Below are 12,042 nucleotides of genomic sequence, written 5' to 3' on the forward strand. Positions count from 1 at the left end.
GCGACCCTATGGACTGTAGCCCGCCAGGCTCCTCTGTCCATGGGGATTCTCCAGGCAAGAATGCTGGAGAGGTCGCCACGCCCTCCTCCAGGGGTCCTCCGCCCAGGGATCCAGTCCAGCATCGGCAGGCAGGTTCTTCACCGCTAGTGCCATCTGGGAATCTATCCACTCTTTTTTAGATTCTTTTCCCACATAGGCCATTACAGATTACTGAGCAGAGTCTTCTGTGCTATGTAATAGGCCCTTATTAGTTGTCTATGAGAGATAAGCATTAATCCAAATATATCTTTAAAATATAAGTAATCACTAGGAAACAAAAACATGTTATTTGAAACCTTAGTAGATGCTTCTCCACTGGGAACAGAAAGAAGGGTACATTTTTGGTTGTCACCGTGATGGGGAAGGCTCTATGGTAGTATTCAGGGTTGAGAATTCTCAGTGTTCAACAAGGTAGGGAAGAGGACCACGTCCCCAGGCACAGTCCTGCCCAAAATGACAGCAGCACCCCCTGTTGAGAACACTGCTTTAAAGAACAAAAACTGGGACAAAGAGAATCCAATCAACACAACAAAAGGCAGGAAATGGGAAAAACTGTACAAGAAAGCAGAGCAAATTAAAAGCAATAAACTACAAGAATAATGTCCAAGCATATCAGTAATCTCTTGAAATATAATTAGATTAACTTCCTCTAAGAAATACCTCAATAAAGGCAGCAGATTTTTTTAATTTTTTATAGAAAGTTACAAAGATAAATACCTAGGAAGGTTAAAAATAATAGGATGAGAAAGGCAATACGAAACAAAAGATAATCCAGAAAAAGAAGGTGCTTATCAGACAAAATGGAATGCAAGGTGCTCAAAGGAAAAGACAGGGAAACTTCATATTGATAAAAGATAACAAGCCACACCAAAAATATAACAGTCGCAGCAAGTTATGAACTTTACAACACAACTTCAAAATAGATACAGCAAAATTCAACAAGAGTTAAAGAGGAAACCAACCAATTCACAGTAGTAAAGTAGTTAAGTAGTAAAGTAGTTAACTTCTTTACTTCAGATTCAGTAGACAAAACATAGTAATATGGAAGATATGCATATTTCACCTACAAATTTAGCCAATAATATTTATTTTATTAAATACTTGAATTACGTTCTAGGTTCTGTTTTAAAGTTTTGCATATGTGTTAATTAATTTAACCCTTGTGTGTTTGTGTTCAGTCGCTTCAGCCGTGCCTGACTCTTTGCAATGCTGTGGACTGCAGCCCACCAGGCTCCTCTGTCTATGGGAACCTCCAGGCAAGAAGACTGGAGTGGGTTGCCACGCCCTCCTCCAGGGGATCTTCCCAGCCCAGGGATCAAACCTGCATCTCCTGCGTCTCCTGCATTGCAGGTGGATTCTTTACTGCCAGGGAAGCCCCAGTTTAATCCTTCAGTTCAGTCGCTCAGTCGTGTCCGACTCTTTGCGACCCCATGAATCGCAGCACGCCAGGCCTCCCTGTCCATCACCAGCTCCCGGAGTTCACTCAGACTCATGTCCATCGAGTCCGTGATGCCATCTAGCCATCTCATCCTCTGTCGTCCCCTTCTCCTCCTGCCCCCAATCCCTCCCAGCATCAAAGTCTTTTCCAATGAGTCAACTCTTCACATGAGGTGGCCAAAGTACTGGAGTTTCAGCTTTAGCATCATTCCTTCCAAAGAGATCCCAGGGCTGATCTCCTTCAGAATGGACTGGTTGGATCTCCTTGCAGTCCAAGGGACTCTCAAGAGTCTTCTCCAACACCACAGCTCAAAAGCATCAATTCTTCGGTGCTCAGCTTTCTTCACAGTCCAATTCTCACATCCACACATGAGCACAGGAAAAACCATAGCCTTGACTAGACGGACCTTAGTCGGCAAAGTAATGACTCTGCTTTTGAATATGCTATCTAGGTTGGTCATAACTTTTCTTCCAAGGAGTAAGCGTCTTTTAATTTCATGGCTGCAGTCACCATCTGCAGTGATAACAGTACTAAAATGTAGGTGCTATTATGATGATCATTTTATACATGAGAAAACTGACATCCAGCCACTTGCCCCCATTATGCAGCCAGTGGGAGACGGACAGAGACTCAAGACCCAGTGCTCACCCCAGAGTCGGCTCTCAGTCCCCACTTCGGTGCCCTTCTCATAATACCTAACAGAAATAGCGCTGTCTTTTCCAAGCACACCCAACTCACCACAGTGGAAATTTCAATGAAATCCTAGAGGAGAAAATTAATTTAAAATTTATTGTACCTTAACTGAGTCTAATATAATCAGATTAGGGATTAACAATACAAAGAAACTGTCCCAAATCTATCAACTTAGAAAACTTGAAATATCCTTTTATACAATATACATGTTCTGACTGAAGAGAACAAGATGACAGAAACTCCAAACTATTAAAATGAATCTGAACTGGGCACCTGTTGGATTTGACCAAAATAGTACTCTCAGTAAAACTCTTTGAATAGGACTTCTCTGGCTGGTTAAGTCCAGTGGTTAAGACTTTGCCTTTTAATGCAGGGGGTGCAGATTCGATCCCTGGTCAGTGAGCTAAGATCCCACATGCCTCGTGGCCAAAAAAAAAAACACAAAACATAAAACAGAAGCAATGTTTTGGTTGTAACAAATTCAGTAAAGACTTTAAAAACAGTCCACACTAAAACAATTTTGTTTTTAAACCCTCATAGTCCATGGGGTCACTAAGAGTTGGACACGACTGAGCGACTTCCCTTTCACTTTTCACTTTCATGCATTGGAGAAGGAAATGGCAACCCACTCCAGTGTTCTTGCCTGGGGAATCCCAGGGACGGGGGAGCCTGGTGGGCTGCCCTCTATGGGGTCGCACAGAGTCAGACACGACTGAAGCGACTTAGCAGCAGCAGCAGCAGCTCTTAATAAACTAGGGATTGAGAGGAACTACCATTATCTGATAAAAGACATCTCCTGAAAACCTACAGCAAAAGTCATATTTAATTGACAAGTTTTAGGATATTCTATCACTATCAATAAATAACAGTGCCTTAGACAATGTGATAACACCTGAAAAAGAAATAAGGATAAACGTTGAAAAGGAAGAAACAAAATTGGCATGATTCGTAGAAAATATGAGCATCTACCTATATACGGTCTAAGAGAATCAACAAATAAACTATTAGAACTCATAGGAGAGTTCAGTAAAACTCCTAGATAGAAGATCAATATGCAGAAATCAATAACTTTCGTGTATGCTAGCACTCCCAGTTAGAAAATATAATCCAAAAGAAAGCTCATTCATATTAGAAAAAAAGTCTATAAAATCCCTGGGGATAAACCTAACAAGAAATGTGCAAGGCATCTATATGAAGACAAATGTAAAACTTTACTGAAAGGAATGACAGACTCTGCACAAAGGGAGAGACAGTATGCTCCCGGATGGCAACTCTCAGTGTGAGAAAATGACAGTTCTCACTCTGTTAATCTATATACTCAGAGCACCCAGTGATGGACACACTTTTTCATTTGTAACTGCTAACAACAGCGTGTGACAAGTAGCTGATGACTGTGTATAAGAATTGCATTCATTTTCTATGCACTCATTTACTTAATGCAACGTTTGAAAGTTTGCAGAAGGGTAAAATGGTCTGAATCACATGGACAAACTCTAAGAAATCAAAGAAAAATTATAATGAAACAGTAGCAGACAGTTTAAATAGACCACGACAGGAGAATTAAAATCTAGGGCCGCAGAGTCACACGAAGGCATTAAAGAAAGAGGAGCGTGACTGGAAGAGAAGTGAAGGAGCATTATCAGAGCAAGCATTATCGGACACAGTCCCACCTCCCTGGGGCACTAGGCTCCAGTAATCAGTGAACTGAACGCCCCATGGATGCACACAGCATGGGAGGTGGGGCCATGACTACGGGTCCATCTCAAGTTAACTTACAGGCAAGAATGAAGCATGCATCGCATTACCCAGCAGGTGGCCAGCAGAGCGGTAGCCCCCAAATAAGAACATATTTTTTAAAACAATTTAATTTCAGAGTTAGTCATCCTGAGAAAACTAACCTGACTGTTAGACATCCTTATATTTATGTTATAGTTTGGGCTGGTTTTATTTTGAATTAGATATGGAGGTACGGCAGTCTAAAATCCCAGTGCTCACAGATTCCAAGGGCCTCACTGTAACCCCGGTTACTCTGTCCACTGCCAGAGACCCCACCCTTTGGCAAAATCATCTTTAAAATTTACACACACAGCAAACCCACCTGAGAAAAGCAGATCACACGTCAGTGGGCACCAACCAATCAATCACCGACAGTGCCAAGCCCCAGAGCACCCTATCCTGGTTTTACAAAGCTTTCACCACTAGGCTCATCAAGTGTTGGATCAGAGAGAGTGCCTGTACTAACTGCATTTATAATGAGGTGTTTGGATAAATAAGTTGAAATGATATTTTTATTAACAATGAAGGTCTGCTAAGATGGCATATGTCCTGCAGGTGGTAGGAAAAGACACATAGTAACCAGGGAAATGCAAACTATGGTAACAGTGAGGGACTGTCTATTAGGCACCAGACCAGCAAAACTCAAAAGGCTGACAATATCAAGTGTTGACAGAAATGTGAGGAAGTAAGTGCTCTTCTTAAACTGTTGGGTGGGAGTGCAAATTGATCCAGTCTTCCTGAGGGTAATTTTGCAGAAGCTATTTTTAAAATTTTACCATGCCTTCTGTTCAGCCAAGCACACATGCAATCTTGGAATCTACCTAGATAAATACTCATAAGCATGTATAAGAATTTTAATCAAAATATGGCTTCAGTTCAGTCGCTCAGTCGTGTCCGACTCTTTGCGACCCCATGAATTGCAGCACGCCAGGCCTCCCTGTCCATCACCAACTCCCGGAGTTCACCCTATGGCTTACAATTATGAAAACTCAGAAGTACCCAACATATATCTACTGACAGGGAGACACGTTGTGAGATTTTGTGTAAAATGTGGTAGATTTATGTGACATAGCATACAGTGAGTTCACCAAGACATATTGGTTAGTGAAAATAAGCAAGGTACAATGTCATACATGCAGTCAGCAATATTCCAAACAGACAAAACAAAACTCTATATTCCATTTTGTCTATTCATAAATGTAAACACAGAAAGTTATGGAAGGACAGAGCAATCTGATTCCAGTTTTCCTTCAATGGAGAGAAATGGGACTTTTTTTTTCTTATAATTAGCTCTTAAGTCTTCGATATTGAGAGGTATTTGTGTGTTATTTAAGACATCTAAAGAAACAGAAGTGTTAAGGTTGAAGACAAAACTAAGGAAGCCATATGAGCTCAACCTGTGAAGAGGCAAGTCGGCAAGGCTGGAGGCTGGAAGCTGTGAACAGTGGTTCTCTGCATGGCTGGGTTCCTAGCAACATTTATCTACTTTCTTTTGCTTTGGGGGAATGTCCTAATTTTTCTGTGATGTTTTTACAATCAGAAAATTTCAGAAAATCTTTTTATGTACGGATGTCCAGTGCCCCACCGCTCCCACTGGGAAAGGTTGTCTGTAATTCTCTCACAGTCTGAGAACTGGTTCAGGGACAAGAGGGAGCCCCAAAGTCCGTGCAGCTGGCAAGACCCCTGCTGCCCATATCAGCCTTTCAGACTCACCATTCTTGCAAGCTGAGGAATCACTGGGTCCGGTGACTCACTCACTGCACGAGGCTTTGCTCTGCTTATGGCTCTCCCCAGGACCCTACCTATCGCTGGGCTCAGAACCTCCCGGTACTGTTAGGAGCTTGTAGGAGAATGAATCAAGGGCCTCAAATTCAGAGGCTGAACTTGGGACTTCCAGGACACAAGGATTGAGCGCCTCTCTTCCAAACACCTGCCTCCCTGGGGTAGGTGGTTAAAGCACGAAGCCCCAGCTGAGGAAAAGAAGCAGGGGTGCAGGTCCTCAGCAAATATCTGCCAGTGTCTTCTTCCATGTGTGTGGACAGATGCCAGGATCCCTTCTCACCTTCTGAAGGGAAATGATAAGGTGGCCGTCTGGCTCGCCTGCCCTTGCCAGCCCTGCCAGTCAGCAGCACACACACCACCCACTGCAGGCTGCACTGGGCTGCCAAGCCTGGCCTGCCTCCACCCCCCTTTAGAGCCCCACCATGTCCCTGAGCATCCCCAACCATTTCAGGACTTCAGGGACCCTCCGAGGCATGTAAATGTACTGTGGTTTCAAAGGATCACCAGCCCCTAGCAAGCCCAAGTAGCTAGAAGACAAGTACCCCCAACACGTCACCACGAAAACCAGGAAGAGGGAAGGACCAAAGTCCGTGGGCCACCTTGCCTGGAAGAGCTTTGGACAAGGGACCTCCTGTCTTTGAGTCAGAGGATGGGAGCAGGCTGGGCGGAGGAAGGAGTGAATTCCCCCATCTGGCAATGACAGAATAGCCCAAATGACCTTCAACACCCATATGCCACCTTCTGTGCCCATTCCCTACACTACATTGCTGACCCCTGATCAGTCAATTCGCAGAACCAGGAGGTCTGAGCTGCAGAGACCTAGGGGGCAGAGCCCCACGGGTGACTCTGCTTCACTCAGTATTCCAGTCTCCTCCCCACCCAAAATTTGGACAACTCAAGATTCAACCACAAAGACCAAAGGCCTTGATCTTCCTGAGAACTTGGAGGGAGTCTCCCTCAAGGCCAAACGGGCCACAGCTTGGCTTAACAAGTGCATCACCAGCGGAGCCTCAATGCCGCTGGACTCAGTCCAAGCTCCAAGAGGGAGCCCATAGCCAGACCTCTCCCCATATTTTCACTAGGCATTCTGGGCACCTCTAAGTGGGACAGGAAGCACACCCAGAGCCATCCAGACAGGACGCCTACCCAGGTAGGTCACAACACAGTTGAGCCCAAGCAGCTGCATGGACAGCTGGAGTAAGTGACTCCAAAGCTCAGCTGCCACAGGAGTGTCCACCTGTCCCCTACCCCCAGGGAGGTGGGCAAGGTGCCCACAGCATCATTTGAACCTGCATGGCCAGAGGCAACTCAGTGTTGGATATTCCCACTAGCTGCCCCAGCCAGGCAGGACTGGAGGGAAACAGAGGCCTCCAATCTCCCCACAGTGCTCCCCAGGACTCTGGAAGCAGGGAGAACAGAAAGAGCCCAGAACTTGGGGTCAGCAGACCTGAGTTCTCAACTCAGCTGTCACTTCTATCCCAGCTTTGGGGCAGCTATGAGAGTCCCTGGGTCTTAGTTTCCTCATCCCAGACAGGTTGTCTTGAAAAATAAACGCATTAGTACGTGCAATGCAGTTGGCACAAAAACAGGTAACAAGGCTGCCTCCTCTCCAGAAAAAAAGGGGTATCAGGCCCACTGTCACTGCTGGATCTTACTGTGGTGAAAGTGAAAGTCACTCAGTCATGTCCGACTCTTTGCAACCCCGTGGACTATAGTGTCCATGGAATTCTCCAGGCCAGAATACTGGAGTTGGTAGCCTTTCCCTTCTTCACGGGATCTTCCCAATCCAGGAATCAAACCCAGGTCTCACGCATTGCAGGTGGAGTCTTTACCAGCTGAGCCACAAGGGAAGGCCAAGAATACTGGAGTGGGTAGCCTATCCCTTCTCCAGCAGATCTTCCCAACCCAGGAATCAAACCGGAGTCTCCTGCATTACAGGTGAATTCTTTACCAATTGAGCTATGGTAGGCAGACTTGCAGAGAAGGCAATGGCACCCCACTCCAGTACTCTTGCCTGGCAAATCCCATGGACGGAGGAGCCTGGTAGGCTGCAGTCCATGGGGTCTCGAAAAGTCGGACACGACTGAGCGACTTCACTTTCACTTTTGACTTTCATGCATTGGAGAAGGAAATGGCAACCCACTCCAGTGTTCTTGCCTGGAGAATCCCAGGGACGGCAGAGCCTGGTGGGCTGCCATCTATGGGGTGGCACAGAGTCAGACACGACTGAAGTGACAGCAACAGCAGCAGCAGGCGAAGTTGAATCAGACACAGGTCCACTGTCCAGGACGCTGGCCTTCTTGTCAAACCGGGATGACACAGAGAACAGAAACTGATGCAGGGCACAGACCAGGTGGAGGAGGGGGGAGCTCAGGGCAGGCCTGCAACACCAGAGCTGCCTGCACATGTCAGAACATGCCAAGTCCAGATCATTCACTTCGGAGATGGAAAAACTGGAGCCCAGGGAGAGGGGGACTTCCCTTAGGTCCCACAGCCAGCCAGCGGCAGCCTGGGACACGGAGTTGGCTGCCCCTGGCCTTCCCAACCCTCACGGCTGATTGGCCCCCTCACAGCCCTCCTCTAGTGCTCTGGAATCAAGGTCAACCTTCTGCTCCAGGAGGGGAGGCTGGCGAGGTGAAGGATGGGTAAGAATAGTCCGTGGAGAGGAGAGGAAGAGAGGAGAGGAAGCCATTCCGGAAGGGAAAATGGGGTAAACAGAGACCAGGGAGACACAAGAAGTAGGCGTGATGAGGGCCTGGGGAGCTGGGCTGGGGCTCCTCTTCTATTCTCCTTCCCCTCTACGTGGGAAGGACAATGGGATGTGCTCCAACGCCCTCTCTGGGAGTGAAGGGCTCCTGGGATGCTGTGTTCAGATGCTCTTCACGGTCAGTCCCAGATGTGGGTCTCCCCAGCAGATGAGAAACGCTGTTCCCAAACCACATCCCACTCCTGGAGCAGCTGTCCCCCCAGGGCTGAGTAGTGTGGGGTGTGTCAGGCCCAGCCCCCCGACACCATGTCAGAATGCAGGTGAAAGGTCATTGCATCTCATCTACAGAGCCCTAGGATGACCTCACTCCTTGTCTTGTTCCGCTACCCAGGCCTGACTTGACCTCGTCCTTCCCTTCCCAGGCATGCATACCAAGAGCTCCCACTAATAAGCCTCCTAAAAGTCTAAAAGTCTGTATATATTCTGGAAATTGATCCCTGGTCAGATATATGACTGCCAAATCGCTTCCCCCATTCCGTAGGGTGACTTTTTTCACCCTGCTAACTGTTTCCTTTGCTGTGCAGCAGATTCTTTAGTGTGATGTCCTCCCACTTGTCTATGTTTATTTTTGTTGCCTACGCTTTCGATATCATATCTATAAAATCACTGTCAAAACCTATGTCATGAAACTTTTCCCCTACGTTTTCCCCTAGGAGTTTCACAGTTTGGGGGTCTTACATCTAAGTCTTAAGTGCAGTTTGAATTGACTTGGTAATTTTTGTGTGTTTCATAAGACACTGGTCCAATTTCATTCTCTTGCATGTGGATACCCAGGTTCCCCAGCAACATTTGTTGAAGAGACTATCCTTTCTCCATTCTGTATTCTTGGCACTCTTGTCAAAGATTAGTTAATTGTATATGCGTAGATTTATTTCTGGACTCTCTGCTCCATTGGTCTATGTGTCTCAAACATAAACAAACAAAATCTACTAATAATTCACTCAAAAATAGGCTAAGAACTTGAACAGACATTTCTCTAAAGGAGACAATTATAAATGGCTGATAGGTACATGAAAAATGCTCAGCATCATCCATCACAGGTAAATGCAAATCAAAAATACAATGAGAAGCACAACTGCCAGAATGGCCATTATCAAAAGGAAAAAAAAAAACAGACAAGTGTTGGTGGGATATGGAGAAACTGGACCCCAAGTATACTTGTAATGGGAATACAAATGGTGTGGTTGCTATAGGAAACATCACAGGGGTTCCTCAAACAATTTAAAATAAAACTGGCATATGATCTAGAAATTCCACTTCTGGATGTTTAATCCAAAAGAAATGAACTCAAAATCTTGAAGAGAAATTAGGAAACCCATGTTCATTGCAGTCTTATTCACAATAGCCAAGATGTAAAAGCAACCTAAATATCCATCAATGGACAGATGAATAGATAAATAAAATGTTGTATATCGGCATACCACAATATTATTCAGCCCTAAAAAAGAAGGAAATCCTGAAACATGTGCCAACATGGACGAGCCTTGAGGACACGACACCATGTGGTGTAAGTCAGTCACTGAAGGACAAATGCGGCATAATTCCACCTGTGTAAGTCAGACTCACAGAAACAAAGCACAGAATGGGGTTGCCAGGGGCTGGGAGGCAGGGAGAATGAGGAACTGCTCTTCAGGGGTACCACGTTTCAGCTACGCAAGATGCGCGCGTTCCAGAGGCCCGCTGTGCATCACTGTGCCCATATTAACAACACTGTATTGTGCACTTAAAATTTGTTAAGAGGGTGGATCCCACGTGAAGTGTTCTTACCACAGCAAATAAAGATTCTAATTTTTTTTTTAATTTTCAAAGTTGTTTCCCAAGTGCCTGCTTCATCCCTGCTGGAGCTTCCTCCCTCCTTCCAACACTGACTCCCAAAGTGCGGCCCCCAGCACAGTCCTCACTCTGGACCTCTCACCAGAAGGACCCACAGCGACCCCAAACTCTGCAGTCTTGGCTGACCTCACTGCCTTTCCCTGCTCCTCCTTGACTGTCCATCCCAAGTGTGCCCACCCCGAAGGGCTAAGTTCAGACTTAGCCTTCACCCTGACCCTCCCCTTCCTTTACACCAATATGCCGAATCCAACCTCCAGGCTCCTACCTTGGCTTCCAGGAAACCCTCATCGCTTCCTCTCTGGCTGCATTATCAGCCTCTCCAGCCCACCTCCACAAGGATAATCTCCCAGAAACACAAACCACCTCATCACATCACCCCATCTTCAACCCCCTCCCAGCTCCTTTCTGCTATCAGCTGAAGCTCTAGCTCCTCTCCCTGGGAGACCCACTCACCGCTCAAATCAACAGCCTCCTCTCCTACCAGATCTTCCCTCATGCCAGAGATCCAGCAAACCACTAAGCACTCCCTACACATCCCATACAACGTCCTGTCATCCCTTATTAACATCTCCTATTCTTAACCCTAGACAACCTGGTCAACTCATATTCACACTTCAAAACCCCAACAAAAGTGTCCTCCAGAAGCCTTCTCTGACATCACTAGAGAACAAAGCTTTCTCCCTACTCTATGCTGCTTCTATGATAACCTCCCACTTATTCCACGAACTATAATTATTTGTTTCCACGTCTATCCTCCCCCCGCCACCAAACTGGGAGCGTGTTGAGGGAAGAAATTGTACTGTAGTCATTCTGGAAACCCCTGCATTTAGCACAGAGCCTGCCAGGCAGTGAGCTCTCAATAGATGTTTTCTGAGAGTGCAACTGAAGGAATAAATGAGTAAATCCACTCTAGCGCTGGACGCCAGCCACCTCCTCCCCTCCCCTCCCCTGCCTTGCCTCCCGCTCCACTCCTCTCTTCTCATGTCGTGCTCAGCTCATCCAGGGCAGGACCCTCCCCTCCTGCATCTCTCAGGGCAAAAGCTGCTTCCCTCTCCTCTTGGCCTCATGACCCCCGGCCCCTCCTGGCTCCTCTAGCCCATCCATCTGCTTGACTAATGAACAGAACAACCTGCGTTCCTTTTCCAGGGAATGCGCCTGCCTGAAACTGCTTTAAAGAGCACAGCACCTGCACACATATCAATTAAAATTATAATTAGGTGGTGAGAATATATAATTAAAATAACATGTTCCCTCTCCCTCATGTAGTGCTGCTGCTGGCTGTCAGGTGGAAGTCAACCAGTTCCCCAGCATGGGGTGGGGGCAGGGAAGGGATCACTCTTGTCTCTGAACATATCATGCTTCCCTTCCTGGTGTCTCTTCTGGGAGAGGAAGCATATTTCCAAGGTTGCCCTATCCAACTCAGGTGAGAAGGGTTTTCTGTCACTTGCTCAGTCCTTACACATTCCCTGAACTTTATCATTCATGTCACAGGTCAGACTTTTTCAGGCTTCCATGTCTTTGTACATGGAGTGCTGTCTGCCAAGAATTCCCTTCTCCTACTACATGTATTTTTTAAAACTCCTATTCATCCTTCAAAACCCAATTCTGATTTTCACCTGTGCTGGGTTATGGGGACACAAGTAGGGAAAGATGCAGTCCCTACTTCAAGACACGCACAGTCCTGAGCATGATGACCCCCATCTTCCAGAGAAGT

The 12,042-nt window shown here is 46.4% G+C and overlaps 1 protein-coding gene across 1 annotated transcript in view; it reads right to left on the reverse strand.

Moving 5' to 3' along the window:
* The window catches only part of GRID1 (glutamate ionotropic receptor delta type subunit 1), a 686,487-nt gene that overhangs the window by 644,710 nt on the left and 29,735 nt on the right, over positions 1-12,042 (reverse strand). The window lies entirely within an intron of this gene.

Source organism: Ovis canadensis, chromosome 25 (genome assembly GCF_042477335.2).
Source record: "Ovis canadensis isolate MfBH-ARS-UI-01 breed Bighorn chromosome 25, ARS-UI_OviCan_v2, whole genome shotgun sequence".
In the NCBI taxonomy this organism is placed as follows: Eukaryota; Metazoa; Chordata; class Mammalia; order Artiodactyla; family Bovidae; genus Ovis; species Ovis canadensis.